Consider the following 16547-nt stretch of genomic DNA (forward strand, 5'->3'; position numbering starts at 1 on the left):
ACCATGTGGGTGCTGGGAATCGAAACTGGGTCCTTTGCAAGAGCAGTCAGTGCTCTTAACTGTGGAGCCATCTCTCCAGCCCAAACATTGAAGTATTTGTATATGTGTGTTTTCTACAGACATTAATGGAGTATAGCAATTTTATTTTATTATTTTTATTTTATGTGTGTTTTGCCTGCATGTATGTAAGTGCACCACATGTGTGCAGTGCCTTTAGAGGCCAGATAAGGGCATCGGATCCTCCAGAACTGGAGTTATGGAGCATTGTTAGGTACCATGTGGGTGCTGGGAACTGAACCTGCGTCCTCTAGAAGAAAATCAAGTACTGTTAACCATTGAGCCATTCTCTCAGTCTGATTGTAGCAATTTTAATAAGTCTAGGTATACTATGTAGCCTACCAGATATTGTAGATTTTAATTCAAAATGTGACTTGTTTGGTCTGAAACAAGAGGGCATCTGACGACCACTTCTAGTGGCCTTATCTGTGTTTTAAGTGAAATACACAGAAAGAGGTGACTGTATTGTAACTTTAATGAGTGATATCCATCGTGTGAAAAATCAGTTATGATTAAACCAGATCAAATTTGTAATTCACTGTGGCATTTCCATATGCTGGCCCCCAGTGGGGAGCAATTCGGACTTGGCTTTCACACAAACAGCAAGAACAGGGCAGATGTGAGCAGGTGATATATGTAGTGTTTGAGGGATCTGAAGTGGACTGTTGATCCCAGGGCGTTCCTTTTCTGTTGAAAGATTGTTGCACACTGGGGGTAGTTGGAAGGTTTCTTTGAACCCAACTGGGATGTTTGTTGCTCACTCATAAAAGTTAGATAAATGACAAGCAACTGAGAAGCACAGTATCCTGTATTGGAACAACCTGAAAATTTGTTTTGCATTTAATTAGCATATAATCAATTAATGATTTAGCCATATAGATATATACAAAGAAATCATAAAATAAAAGAAGATCATTTTATCTCCATGGCTCTCTTTTACTCAATAGAGTCACCCAGCACAACTGAATTTAAAGGTGCTAAAATCATCGCAAATTGATTTTGTTTAAATGTTTTTTCATGTAGGAGAAAAATAAGTGTTAGATGATAAATATGTGTTCATTGAGAATGGCATCTTTTATGTAAATTGATAAAAACCACTTATCAGTGATCAGAAAGGCTCTTTTGTGCGAAGGTTGGGTCCTGGGGCTGTAGCTCAGTGCTACAGCATTTGCCTAACATGTATGAGGCCCTAGGTTTTATGCCTCAAATAACTGTAAAAAAAAAAGTTACTAACATAAATGGTTGAAAACCTTGCATTCTAGCCCATTCCCAGCTGCCAGCCAACACATTAATTAGTGTGCCAGAATGGATTTTGAAGTGTCACAACATAAACTGCTCTGCTCCAAATTAGGCAACATCCCCTTCACAGAAGCCAAATCAGTCTACTTGTTTGAAAACTGCCACATATGGCCTTTAAAAAAAACTTTTTATTTTCCTGGTATGCATGGCTCATTATAGTCTACTTAAGTCGTTAACCACCACTCTGTGGTGAGGAGTCAGGCTTTTTCAACTAATGTGTCCAGTTGCTTTCAGAATGATGGCACTTGGATGATTAGCCCAGCTCTAATCAGACTGACAAATTCAATCCCTATCTCCCCTTTCCAATACCTTTTTTTCTTTTTTTTTCTGAGTCCTTTCTCTTCCAAAGTAGATGTTGCCTCCTCATAGCTTCTGCACAGCTTACAGATAACACCCAGCAATCTCTTCCTGACTTCCTGCTCTAGAACTGTCAGTTGAGTCTCTAGCTGAAAGTTGGGCTAACCTCCCCTTTTAGCATGTCTCCTCACTTGTCTATGTCCAAGCCCCCTGGGCCTCTCTTTTTATTGCTTCTCATCTGAAAATACCTAACTATAATTTTTTAACCCTCCTACAACCCAGACTAACACAGCTCAGGAAAATCCTCAGGTCTCTAGTCCTCTGTCTGAGAGCTCAGTTCAGCCCAATTCTTCTTAGACATCTTAGATCACATACTTCATTGCTTTTCTTCGTATGTTTCATTCTGGAATGCAATATCATCTTACCCAGTTCAATAAAGCTTGTAGTCCCCAGCTTCAGTTAGTCCAACCCCCTAAAAGCAGCCTTGACTCACACTCTTTTGGAAAGCTTCTGGTTTTTCAACCTCAAATGAGGATCTGCTCCTGCAGGTAGCCTTCATTTGAGCAGATTTTGACTAACACAGTGAGGAGTTTATCATTTGGCATGTGTATGCTGGTTTTTCTAGCCTGGATCCAGTGGGCTGTCATCTAGTTCGGGACTGGTTGTTAAGCACTACAAGGAGTCACATTTGCAGAAGCTGTTACCATTGACCAGTAAGCTATAATGATGAAGTTGAATTTGGACTAATTCCTACACATTCCTTCTCCAGCTCTTCTAAGTGAGAATATGTCTTTGGAAGACGGTTGGCAGGCTCAGGAGATGTAGCCACTGGCTGTGGAAGCAAAGGTTAGCAATGACTTCGGTAATCTGGAGCTGCATCCTGTCTAAAGGCTAGACTGTCAGGGCAGCGAGCTACAGTCACATTCAAAGTGTAGCAGCTTGTCATTCCTGACTCAGAATAACTTTTGTTCTCAGCGATAAGAAACTCACAGATAGGGCAAAGGACTTCATTTCCTACTTTTCTTCATGGCACTAGGATCAAACCCAGGTCCTCATGTATGTTAGACAACTGTTGTGCCACTGATAAAAAATCTTGAGCTTTTAAAACTTAATGTTTTCATTTTTATTGGTGTGTGTGTGTTCATGTGTGTGCAGTTGTATGTGTGGGTATATATCCACGTGGAAGCTAGAAGTCAACCTTGGTTGTTTTTCCTCAGGAGCTGTCCACCTTGGTTTTTGAGACAGGGTCTCTCAGTGAACCTGGACCTCACTGATTATACTAGGTTGGCTAGCTAATGAACCCCACAGTGCTGGAATTATAGCACACATCCTATGCTCAGCTTTAACATGAATGAATGCTGGGAATCAACCCAGTCTGTTTTTATTTTTATTTTTTTATTTTTTTGTGTGTATTTCATACAGAACATATCAAACAATCTTATTCATCTTTATACCCACATCTCAAATGGCACCCTCCCCTGCCCTCCCCGCCCTCACTGGAGCCCATATAGCCTGTCATTCTTGTTACTGCCGACTGTTTTGTCAGTGCCCCCAGCCATTCTCCAGTGCAAGTCCATCTGTGGAGTCTACCCGGCCTATCTAGAGTTCCTCGTTTTAGGAAGATCAACTCTTCTTCATCTATCAGCAATCAGTTGCCAACATTCCTTTAGATAAGATTGAGGTCTGCTGTTTATTCTCCCAGTTCTATGCTGGGTCACTGTCTGAGAGTCTCTTGAGCCACCCTGGCCAACAACTCAAAGGAAGGTGTCTCCTATCTGGCATTGTTTCTTGTTATGTAGCCTTTACCTGTCCACATGGACTCTTAAAGAAATATACCGATCACTTCAATCTTTGGTCATACTTTCCTTTTGGGTGTTTAAGACCATATGGTTGGCCCAAAGAAACCAATTTAGTTTTACTTTTAAAGTAGTTTGAGGATCTGTTCCTCAGGGGTCACATGGGCTTGGGAGGAGCCCTTGGCTCCTTTCTTTTACTAGTTACATGTATGTGAAGATAAGTCAAAGGTCCTACTTGACCATGGCTGTCTTCACTTAGAAGCATGGAGGACATGTTTCCTCTGTTTTGACCCTCCTCTTTGTAGACTGGACACAGGTTGAAGTCCTTCTGGTGGGGTCTCCATGGCCTCCCTGAACAAGAGGACAGTTGACTCAGCACAGTTACAGACCTGTTTTTATTTTTCCTTAAAAGCCAGGTCTCACTATGTTGCCCAGGCTAGCTTTGAACTGGCTCTGTTCAATAATGTTGACACAAATACCAAAATTCATTTTTCTTCCTTCCCTTCCCTTCCCTTCCCTTCCCTTCCCTTCCCTTCCCTTCCTTCCTCCCTTCCCTCCCGCCCTTCCTTCTTCCTTCCCTCCCCACCCCTTCCCTTCCCTCCCCTTCCCTTCTTTCCTTTCCCTTGTCTCCTCATCTCTTCCTCTTTCTTTTTCCTTCTTTTGAAGAAGAGTCTTGATTTATAGCCCAAGCTGGCCTTGAACTTGAGATCTTCCTACCTCGTCCTCCCAAGTGCTAGGATTACAGCTGTACACCACCATACCTGGCTGAAACCTTAAAAAATTCCCCAAACAACATTTTTAGTATAAATACATAAAAAAACTCTTATGTTGCCATGTCCACAAATTATGTAGGAAACCCCTCCCCCCACCAGTGTCTAGCCAATTTAAAGTCCAGCCTGGCCTTTTCTCTGCAACATAGCTTCCATGATGTACTGAACCCTTGGAAATCAGAGATAGACAAAAGATTACACCTGTCAGGATGTGAGCACTGTGTGGGAAATGTGGGTGATCCCAGCTGTGGAGACTGGCTACTTGTGAGCCCAACCTCCTGAGAGTACTCCTGAGGAACCTGACAGCAGGAACATCATCTTTGGGGGACATGGAGCAAATCATGATGCCTGGGATGCTGCATTAGCAGCGTGCCCATATGCACCCCTAGACTTGTCTCTTATCTGTTGTTCATTGGTGCTGGGAGGCATGCTGGCCAATGCCATCTACTGCTTAGGATTCACATGGGCTTCCAACCTTGCATGCACAGAGCTGGACATGATGCTGGAATTACTAGAACACTTCCTGTACTACTGCCTGGGTAGCCAGCAGGTACCTGCAGTGACAAAGCTGTCTCACACAGGGACCAAGTAGAGAAGGAAAAGCTAAAAACCTATGCTAGGCTTGAAGGTGCATACTTGCAATCCTAGCACTTGGGAGGCTGAGGCAGAAAGGAGGATTGCTGTGAGTTTGAGGCCAGCTTGGGTGACATGTGACCCTATTTAAAAACACCACCGCCACCACCACCACAACAGCAACATCACAAATAAAACATCAACACGTATTAACACACACACATACACACATACACACACACACAAATCTAGTCTAAAATAAAATATTTTTTACTCTTCAGGACTTAAAATATTGAAAATAATGATGTCTGGATAGCATAAATAAAAAAGAACAAAGACATTAAGCAGTTGCATTTAATTTCATGATTTAATAAAATGCATAAGAATTCTAGCAAATATTCAAATGAGCGCTTTGAAGTATTTTGAAATTCTTTCAATTTCATAAAGCTAATTCTGGTAATATTTACTGATCTTGGGGCTGGAGAGATATTTCAATGGTTAAGGACACTTGCTGTTCTTCCAGAGGACCTGGATTTGATTTCCAGCACCCACATGGTGGCTGACAACTGTCCAGTTCCAGGGGATCCAATGTCCTCTTCTGGCCTCTGCAGGGCAATACACACATGTGATGCACTTATATACATACAAAATGCCCATGCACATAAAATAAAAATAACGAATAAAATATTAAAAAAAAACATTTACTGATCTTAAGTAAATTCGAGGTATTCTAGCTTCTAGTTTGAAAATAGAAAAAAGGAGCAGATAAACACTTTTTGTTGTTTTTAACATTAGAAACACTTGCTTCCAACCTCTCAGAGAATCCCTTTATCCCCATTTATTCACTCCAGTTTCACTGGCATTTCCTTATGTTCATTTCTTGCTAAATGGTTTGGGGTGGGCTTCACCTAATAAGGAAGGAAGCATTTGTAATGGAGTTCAGAGCCTTAAAAATGTCTCAGTAAGTAGCCTTGGCTGGCAAAGAACTTTCTAAATAGCCCAGGCTGGCCTCAAACCTGGGTAACCCTCCTGCCTCAACCTCTCAAGTGTTGGGGTTGCAGGCATGTGCCATCGCATTAGGCCTAAAAGTTCTTGAATGGGCCAGATGTGAGGACTTACTCCTACAGTTTCAACACTTGGGAGGCAGAAGGATCACAGAGGTTTAGGCCAGCTTAGGCTACATAGCAAGACTGAAAAATAAAAAATCAAATGAAAAAGGAAATTCTTGAATGGTGTAACTCAGAACAAGAGTTTTCTCAGTCCAAAAACTTAGCAAAGATGCTAATCTTCCTTCTGACCCTGGCTGGACCTTTCTAAACATCCTGGGTAACATGAAGCCAGAGTCTAGAGACAGTCTCTGCAGATAGGAGAGTGGTTCCCCAGGGATGTGGAACAAGTGTCCCTGGCATGGAGAGTTGTATTGTAGCCAAGTGGCAAAGATAACAGTGTAAAATGAGGCCAGGACAGAAGTGGGAGAATGAACAGAGACCTATTCCAGCTGAGAGGAAAGTATGAGAAAGTTTAAGGGGCAGGTGCAGAACATAGTTCAAGACTGAGTTTTTAAATTTTTATTTTATGTGTATTTGCCAGCATGTATGTATGTGCACCCATGTCATGTAATGCCTGAGAGGCCAGAAGAGGGCATCTGATTCCCTGTAACTGGAGTTATGGATGATTGTTAGCCACTATGTGAGTACTGGGAACTGAACCTGGGTTCTCTGGAAGAGCAGCCAGTGCTCTTAACTGCTGAGCCTTCTCTCCAGCCCCAAGACTGAATATTTTTATTCAATAAATATTTATTAAATGTGCTCAGTATGCCAGATATACAAATATGAATGAAAACTTTCTTGTCTTCATTGAACTCACAGGTCACAAAAGAGGTTTTTAAAAATTATTTATTTTTAGGGGCTAGAGAGATGGCTCAGCGGTTAAGAGCACTGGTGTTCTTGCAGAGGATCTGGATTTGATTCCCAGCACCCACATGGTGGCTAACAACTGTCTGTAACTCCAGTTCCAGAGGATCTGATGCCCTCTTCTGACCTCCACAGGCATTTTATGACATGGTTCCACTTACACACATGTAGGCAACACACTCATAAATACACATAAAATAAAAAAATTAAAAAATACTTATTTTTGTTTTATGTGTATGAGTGTTCTGCCTGTATGTATATAAGTGCACCACATGTGTACAGTACCCAATGGAGGTCAGAAAAGGGTACTGGATCCCCTGGAACTGGAGTTACAGACAGTTTTTAGCTACCATATAGATGCTCAGAACTGAGCCCAGGTCCTCTGCAAGAGTAGCTAGTGCTCTTAAACACTCAGCCATCTCTCTAGCCCCACAGAAGAGGATTTTATTTGTTCTGTTCCCTGTAGATGGTGCCAGGGACATAGCACCAAGTGGGGATTGCTAGAGCAGGAGGGATCTGAGAACTTCATCTTTTCAATTGAGTACAGCTGTACCAGCAATTCACTCTATAATATACACCCAGAGATTTGTGCTGTGCTTAACCTTGGTCAGAGATGTTTCTTTACACAGTAGGCAGTAGTCAATGCAGAGTGCTGAGAACAAGTGACAGCTGAGTGCTCAGGCCTAAACAAGATGGTGCCTGGATCTGTTGAAGGAATGGATGTAACACACGAAGAGAGCCTCCCTGGGGCGTGCACAACTCAGAAATCATTTAAAAAGTGTGTGTGTGTGTGTGTGTGTGTGTGTGTGTGTCTATATGTGCGCGCGCATGCGTGCGCATGTGTGCAGGAACTCTCATTGCACAGTGCACATGTAGGATCAGAGGACAACTCTTGGGAGTTAGTTCTCACCTTGCTATCTTGTAGGATCCAGCCATTGGATTCAGGTCTGCATGATAGTGCTTCTACCCAGAGTCATATTGCTAGCCCTGTTGTTATGTTTTTGAAACAGGTCTCATGAAGCCCAGGCTGCCCTTGAACTTCATATCTTCCTACCTTAGTCTCCTGAGTGCTCATATTACAGTTGTGTACCACCATGCTGGCTTGACCCAGAAGTCTTGAGATGTGCTGAATTATACTGTGATGGTTTTTATTCTTCTTTGAGGCTCTTGGCTTTCTAGGAAGGTGTGTGTTAAAAGTTGAAGGTCTGGATCGGCAGGTGCTCCTTGCCCCCCCTACCCCCCCAGCCTCTGGGCCTACATGAGGATTTGAGTGGAAGTGGTTGGCAGGTGGATAGGGTATGCAAGGGAGCTATAAGAAAATAGACTTGCCTTGACAACTGCAATTCTGAAGAATTACCTAAGTAATCACAGAAAACTGCAAAGGCCTCACAAGCTGGGTGAAAGCCCATGCCAATAATCACAGCACTGGGGAGGCTGAGGAGTGGGAATCTTGGGTTTGAGGTTAGTTTGTACTACATGAGAGCCTGTCTCAAAAGAATCAAGAAACTTAAAACATTAAGAGAGACTTAAAAGACTCCTAGTAAAATATACTTGGACAATTATTCAGACTCTGATTAGTGACTCTATACCTTGTAGAAAATACAGCTCATATGCATTCCTTCAGTGTGAGCTCAAAGAAACTGCTCATGTTTAAGGAAATCTGATGTTATTACTCTAAGCTGCCAATCAACTCTGGTTGATTCTTTCAAAAATCCTCCTCCCTCCCTCCTTCCTCCATCCCTTCCTTCTTCCCTTTCTCCTTCCTTTTTTCCTTTCTGCATTCAAGATCCATCCTCCTGCCCCTCTCCCACCAGAGCTGAGGGTGACCTTGAACTCCTGATCCTCTTGCCTCCATTTTCCAAGTGCTGGCATTTATGGGCCCACGGGTTTCGCGGAGCGCCAGCTGCTGGCTGGCGCCTGTCTCTCCAGCAACGCTGGGGTGGGTCCCCCCCACGGCGTTGCTGGGGTGCGCCCGCGTCGTGCACTGTGTTGCTGAGGCTCTCCGCCACTACTGGATGCTGGCGACTCTACTGATCGCTGAGTTTCCAGGCGGGTTCCGTTCCAATCTACTGGGCACTCCCTCTGGGTTCGAGATCCGTCAGCTGCCGGGTCACGAGGGGAGGTGCGGGAACGGCGAAAGCAGGGTCTCTGCCAGTTGTTGTTTACGAAGGGACAGCCCCGTCTGGAGAGACTGGATCGTAGGCAGTAAGACACAGAATTCAGTCAGGTACAGCTCCTTTATTCAGTGACTCAGCTGGGCTCCAGGTCTTAGTGATTCAGCTCCGATTAATTAAGGGGAAATCAGGATATTTTATAGTGTGGGGGCAGTAGCAAAAGCCTTAAGTTGATAGGTGCTTTGTAGGATGCCCCATTTACATGTGGTGGTGGGCTTCCACCAGGCTGCCAGACATTGCCTGATTATCACACAGGAAAACCTGGCAGTTCCTATGCTAGAGGCCATGTATCTGTGACGGCTACTTCAAAGATGAGTCAGGAAGAGAGTAGGGGGGCGCCCTGCTGAGAAAAGGAGTCTCTGCATAGAACGCCGAGCCCCTTGGGCTATCCGGACATGGAGAGACTTCGACTTAACACAGCAGGGGTCCCCAACAGGCATTACTAGTGTGTGCCACCATACCTGGCTTGTTTACTTTAGCTTTCTTGATAAATTAAGTCTGTTTATCCAAAACAACAGAAACACATGGAACATATCAGGAGCAAAACATAGGCAAAGTGATTTCATTTTCTCTCATTCTTTAAGAGATAGGGTCTTGCTATGTAGCCCAGGCTGATCTTGAACACATGATTCTTCTGCTTCAGTGTCCTGAGTGCTGGGACTACAGGCTTTCATTTCCCATTTGGCTTCCAGCTTTTTCAATCAGAAAGAGATATAAGAAATCATAAGTTTTCAGAATCATTGGAAAGTCTAAAGAGAGAGGTTTTAGGCTTGGCCTCCAAAAATACTTCTTAGAATACACAGCTTTTTCCTTTAAAATATATCTAATATAAAACATTGGCATGGAAATTAATAAGCTATGTGTAAGTCTTCTTGCTGTAGAACAGCAGAGGGAAAGATCAGCATTTCTTCAGTGCCAGTGACAAAATTCCACAGTATTTGACTAACAGGAAATACTTAAGCTAATGTTCATTGAACATCTATTATGTACTGGGTATCATGGTGGTAGATGTTTTTTGGTATATGGGGGTATGTGCTTGTATGTTTGTGAGTGTGTGTGTGGAGGGGTGCATGTGCATGTGGAGACCAGAGGTCAACTTTGGGTGTCATTCCTCAGGGCAGGTGCTTACTGAATAGGCTAGGGTGGCTAGCCAGAAAAACCAGGGATCCACCTGCCTCTGCCTCTCCAGCCTAGATTATAAGCATGTGTTACCCACACTCAGTATTTTTTTAACTGAGTTCTGAATGTTGAACTTCTGATCCTCCTGCTCCTGCCTCCATGTGCTAGAATAACAGGTATGTGCCACTATGCCTGGTTTATGCAGTGTGGGAACAGAACCCAGGGCTTCATGCATAGGCAAGCACTCTACTAACCAAGTTCATCCCCAGCTCAAACATAGCTATTATTGCAGTTAAAGTATCTAGGACCATATTCGGTACTAAACAATCTGAAAAGAGGACGTCACAGGTGCTTGATATTTCCTGGGCTTTTATTTTTCCTTTAGTTGTAATTGAATGGTCACCCTTCCCAAACCAATGTATTGATTCTAACTAAACACAAAACATGAAGACACACTTTAGTTCACTTCTGGTCTCAGCCAATTTTTCTCCATTATTGATGTCTGAATGGAGAACAAAGAGGCAAACATGAATACACCTGATTTGTCTCTCCCATTTTGTAATCTTTCCTGGTGATTGAAATTCAAAAGAAAAAGCCATTAAATTGTTACTCATTCATTTTACTGTATGTGGCATTTCCTGTGGTGTTTGTAATTCTTCCTTTTAGAAGAAATTGGTGGTAGTTGGTCTTGCATTTGCTTTTCAGTTCTCAGATGGCTGAAGTTAACAAGGGACGTATTATGTTCAAAGCACACTGTTGGATGCTCATTAACTAGCCATTAAAGAGACTATAGAGTCAAACCTAGTGAGTCACATGGGTAATCCTAGCACCCAAGAGACTGAGGCAGGATTTTGAGTTTGAAGCTAGCCTGGATTACATAGCAAGCTCCTGTTTCAAAGAGCCAAGGAGAGGTCGTGGGGGTATTATGGAGTTGGAGATGTAGCTCAGTGGTAGAGCAATCATCTGGTATGCACAAGGTTTGATCCCCAACCCTGAAAAGAAGATATTAAAGACTATATTCAATGACATAGAAAAATGCTTACATTATGTAATAAAAGGAAAAGTTATCAAATAGGATGCAATGTTAAACTGTTTAAAAAAGGAATTTCTAGAAGGGTCAGTAGTTATCTCTAGATGGTAAGGTTCTGAGTAATTTTTGTTTTTCTTCATTTCTTAATTTCCCGCAATAGTTACACGTTTCTTTTCTAAAAGGAACAAACAAAATACTGTTTTAAAGCTAGAAATCCGCTGGGTGTGGTGGTGCATGTCTTTAATACTAGCATTCAGGAGGCAGAGGCAGGTGGATATCTGTGAGATCGAGGCCAGCCTGGTCTCCATAGTGAGATATAGGCCGACTGGGGCTACAGGGAGACCTGTCTCAAAAAGACCAAAAAAAAGTTAGAAATCTGAGAGTGTAAACAGCTCCTGGGTCAGAAACCCAGATGCCAAACCACTGGGAAGGTCCTGATTCAAGGCACCATGGATCTGCTGGTGCTAGGACTCACTTGACTGGACCAGACTGTGAGGTATGCATTCAGAAGCCAGAAACTAGCAACTGAAATTCAGCCTGAAGGGCTGCAGAACTCTAATGTGCTTCATAACTGATCCAGAATGGTTTGTTTAGAAAAGCAATGGCACATTAGTTTAGGAACAGTTCAGTTATGCACAAGAATGTAATATTAAAAGAAATCTTAAAGGTCTAGGAGCATAAATAATGCCAGAATGGAAGAAGTTAAAAATATAAACTGTTGTTGAGACAAGGTCTTGCTATTATAGCCCAGGCTAGACTCAAATTGATGATGTTCCTGCCTTAGCCTCCCCAGTGCTGAGATTACAGGTGTGAGCAATCGTGCTGCTTGTGTTTCAATTATCCACTGCAGGTAACAGATCACGCCAAGACTTAATGACTTAAAGCAACATGACGTTTTATCTGTTGTGGTTTCTGTAGATCAGGAATTTGGGCAGGCATGGCTAGGTGCTTCTGACTCAGTGTGTTTCAGGTACTTGTAAGATGGGTGGCTGGAGTTGGGAAAGCTGGGCTAAGTAAGTGCGGGCTGCCCTGACATGTCTTTCTCTTCTTGTGGTCTCTGAAGCTCCTTATGCGGTTTCTGTCCATGGGCTACTTTGAGCTTCCTCATAGTATGGTGGTATTGGTAGACTGTTCACCCAAGCACTGGGGCTTAAGCTCAATTAGTCTGTCTAGGAAGGCATGGTTTTAGGACTTAGCTTTGGGAATTTACAGTGTTATCCCTATCATATTCTGTTGGTTGAAAAGTCACAAAAGTCTTCCTATTTTCAGTGGGAGGGACAGAGATTCCATATTTCTCAATCTAATATTAAACATTAAAAAGATCATGTAATATAGAAGATACCAGATTAATAATCTTCTTTGGAGAACTCTTGTCACAGGGATCATATTATCAGTCATGGGCCATTGGTCTGAGAATGCTACTCTTTCTTTAAGGGAGGAGAGAGGGATGCACCCACTTGAAGCTGAGATTAGGTATGCCTTCTCATTCCACAACTGGAAATTTGCCTAGACAGCACATATTATTTTCCCCTTTGCTTTTTGAGCAAAAAGAAAGTAGAAGAGAAATGGGCAGCAGTGATTGGTCCTTCAGTCACTGTCTAGAATGGTAAGGAAATATGAGTCTCCTGGGCACAGGTTTGGTTTGTGCCCAAGAGAACTGTTCACTAAGAAAGAAGGCCAAACAGCAAAAATCAGTAAACTATAAGCCCTGTAGCAAACGTTCTCTCACAGTGGTAATTTGTACATTGAAGTGGCCCTTCAGAATTGTCCTAAGAAAACCTGCATTTGTATACCTGCAGCCTAGAGAGTATGGAGCAGAGAAACAAAGGTAGAGAGAGAGAGAGTTCCAAGTATTAGTCTGAAATTCAGGACTGCCAAGAGATTTATTATAAGGAGTTGGCTTATGCTGTCTGAAGCTGGATAAAAAAAAGTCTCAAGTCTATAGGCAGGCAGTTGGGAAGGGGAGATTAAGAGCAAATTAGACACTTATAGACACAGACTAAAGCTTTCTTGTCCAAGAGCAATAGGGAAAAAGTAGTTCATGGGCGGTTTGGAACCCCAAGGACATCAAATAGTTGGATTTCTGAAATTATAAAATCATCTCTTTTTTTGGTCTTTTTGAGACAGGTTCTCCCTGAAGCTCCAGCTAGCCTAACTGGCTATGTAGACCAGGCTGGCCTTTAACTCACATAGATCTGCTTTCCTCTGCCTCCTGAGTGCTGGGATTAAAGGCTTGTGCCACCACAAAATCATTTTTGGTGATAACCTGATTAGGTAAGGCCCAATTCCATATAGTCATGCAGCCTTTTGATTAACTTAAAATTATCTGATCAGGGACTTTTTTTTTCTTTTTTGAGATAGGGATCATGTAGCCCAGACTGGTCTTGAATTCCTTGTGTAGCTGAGGCTGGCCTTGAACTCCAGATGCTCCTGCTGTACTTCCCAAATGCTGGGATAACAGGCTTGTGCCTCCACAAATGATTTAGGGACTTTTTGATCACATCTATGAAGTCCTTTCATAGCAGCACTTAGATTTATTTGTGTTTGATTAAATAAGTAGGGTCTGTAGTCCAGCTTGACCTAGTTCATGCAACAGAAAGCTATTATACAAGAGGAGCCAGTGCATCATGTGTCCCTTTCCTTCTCCTCACTGTGCCAGTATGCTAGAGAAGCAAGAGCCTGTAAGGTGGAGGCCAAAGCAACTAAAAATAAACCTTTCTTCTTAAAAAAAAAGTTTTACATTAGTTTGTGTGTGTGTGCGTGTGCGTGTGTGCGTGTGTGTGCGTGTGTGTGTGTGTGTGTAGGCATGCATGAGCCATGGCACATGTGTGGAGGTAAGAGGACAACTTGCAGAAGCTGATTCCCTCCTTCCACCATGAGCGTTCCAAAGATGGAACTTAGGTTGTCAGGCTTGGTGGTGTCAGGAATAAGAGTAGAAGAGGTGCAGGTAGAAAAAGAAAGCACCCAACCTCAACAATCCAGAGAGGTGGAAGTGACTGGCAGGAACTGGAGCAGCAACCACAGCAGTTCAAGTGGCAGGGAGTTTAAGTACAGGAGGGTTGGTGTTTGTAGAGGGCCTGGGGCTTGATAAAGGTGGAAGGACTTGTTTGCAGAACAGGAATCACTTACGGTTGGAGGTGCTATGCTCCAGGACCATAGTTTCGAAACAGGAGCTAGCAATGCTGTCAGTGATGGTTTATGACTGGTCAGGGATTTTATTTGTGCAATCTCTCTTTATGTGGCAAGCACCCTCATCTGGTGAGGCATCGCTCTTACAGTTCCCAAAGGGAGAGAATAAGAGGAGTAAAATAGCAGCCTATGCCCCTCCCTAATCATGCCCCTGCAACTGTAAATTTGGCCTGCAGTGAGAAGGGGAGAGTTTTGCATGGATCTAGGGTAAAAATTTGACAATGGACAGTAAATGGGAAGTTATGGAATCTAAGATATCATTAAGATAATTACTGGCCATCAAGGAAAGGAGATCTGACATAGTTAAATTGGGTACAGTAACTAGGAACATATACAACTCCTGAGTTGAGCCAAGCAGGAAACAAAATGATTACATTATAAAAATTAGAAGAACGACTGCAAATGAAGAAGAAAAAGTATCTGGAGAAGTCAGAGAAGACTTGCTTCTAAAGACAGAGTTTGAATTAGGCTTAACAGATGAGCAGTATTTAGAAAGTTGCAGCAGTGGGGAAAGTAATGGAATAAAAGCTTAGGGAATGATTTATACATACAGAGAATGAAGTCAGGGAGGATACTGAACAGATTGTTGAAACAAAGTGTGGGTGCCAAGGGGCTACTGACTAGAGCCATGTTAGGCAGGGGACTGAGAGCCTGGCAGGAGAGCTGAACTTTTCCTTCTTTTCTTTTTTTGAGACAGGATTCTTTTTCTTTCTTGAGATAGATGTAGCCCAGGCTGGCCTTAAACAAACTTACTATGTAGCTGAGGATGGTCTTGAATTCCCGGTCTTCCTGCCTCTACCTTGTAAGTGCTGGGATTACAGGGGTGCACTGGGCTAGAAGCTGGAATTTGATAGAGAGGAGATCTGTAGAGAACTCTAGGTTCTTAAATGGGGAAAGCTTGAGGAAAGTTTTTGTTTTGTGTTTAATCTTTTTAAAAGATAGATTAATGTGACAACAGAATAATATAGATGGATCTTAAAGGAGGACTGGGATTCAAGGAGGCCAGATGAGATGCTAGGATAATATTCTAGATTGGAATTCACAATTACTTGACCTACAATCATAGTTAAAATAGAATTGGAGAAGGAGAGAACCTGAGAAGTATTTCAAAGACAATTCGCAATGTGATGGCAGAAAGGAGAGTATTCCTTTAGAGTATTCTCAGCATGGGAATCTAGGAGAATGGGGGGATCACCAGCATGAGTGAGGAAGCTGGGAAAGGAAACTCCATTTAGGAGACTGAGACTGGGATTTCAGTTTGAGGTTATTGAAGCTAATGCCATGGTGTGAAATGGAAATGTGCTGAAGTGAGAAACAAGGATAGTGAGATTATGCTGGAGGGATTGCAAGGGAGAGGGAGGCTAGGAAAGGAAGGGTTTGGAGGCATGGGTGGCATTTTTTCCTGATTTCCTCTGGCTGAAGATGACTTTCAGAGGAAAAAGGAATAAACAGAACAGTTGGCTATCCAGGTGGTGTCACAAGAACAGAATTGGATTTGATTTCTGGGCCATGGTTTAAGATCCGGGAACTCATGAGTTGTGGTAAGGAACCAGGGATTCATGAGATAAAAATTTTAAGTCTCTTTTCTATTCCCTTCTTTCCTCCTCTTTTTCCTTTTAGGGTGGACTCCATATAGCTGGTAAGGCATATTACCAGATTATCTTTTTAGGGTGAAAGAGAAGAATCACCGAGAAGGGAACAGGAAGTTGTTCAGAGGGAAAAGAAGGAGGAAGACTGAAATGAAAGAATAACACCATAAATGATATTCAATGTTCCATTAGATAATTATAAGTGAAAATAAGCCAAATGTGTAGCTAACACTCATTGGGAGTTTACTATATGTTAATGCTATAGCAAATTCTTTATGAGTCATGTAAATTCTTTATTCTTTAATACTTAATATTAGTTCTAACCAACAACATGTAGAATATATTTGCCAAATCAGAAAAGATCTGTATTGTCATTGGATGGGGGTAGTGCTAGGCTCTTAACCCAGAACTCTGCAGATGCAAGGCAAGTGCTGTACCCCTAAGCTATATCTCCTACATTGTCTTTTTTTTTTTTTAAGGGTTTTTACTCTATAGCCCAGGCTGACCTGAATTCATTATGTAGCTCAGGCTGGCCTCAAACTCACAGGGGTCTTCCCACCTCAGGCTCCTGAGTGCTACCCTCCCCAGCTAGGTATAGCCCAGGCTGGTCTTGATCTTGTGATCTTCCTGCCTCTGCCTCTTTAGCATATCCTACCAGTGTGAGCCACCATAATCAGCACCTGTCATTTTTATTGGGCATATAGCATACCATTCCACTGTGCGAAGGTTCAGTAAAGAAAG

General features: G+C 42.6%; 1 protein-coding gene across 2 annotated transcripts in view; it reads left to right on the forward strand.

The window, feature by feature from the left end:
- Nucleotides 1–16547, forward strand: part of Slc35g2 (solute carrier family 35 member G2) — a 33341-nt gene that overhangs the window by 11262 nt on the left and 5532 nt on the right. The gene's annotated exons all lie outside the window — the stretch shown is intronic.

The sequence above is a fragment of the Nannospalax galili genome, unplaced genomic scaffold (assembly GCF_000622305.1).
Source record: "Nannospalax galili isolate Female #2095 unplaced genomic scaffold, S.galili_v1.0 scaffold861, whole genome shotgun sequence".
In the NCBI taxonomy this organism is placed as follows: Eukaryota; Metazoa; Chordata; class Mammalia; order Rodentia; family Spalacidae; genus Nannospalax; species Nannospalax galili.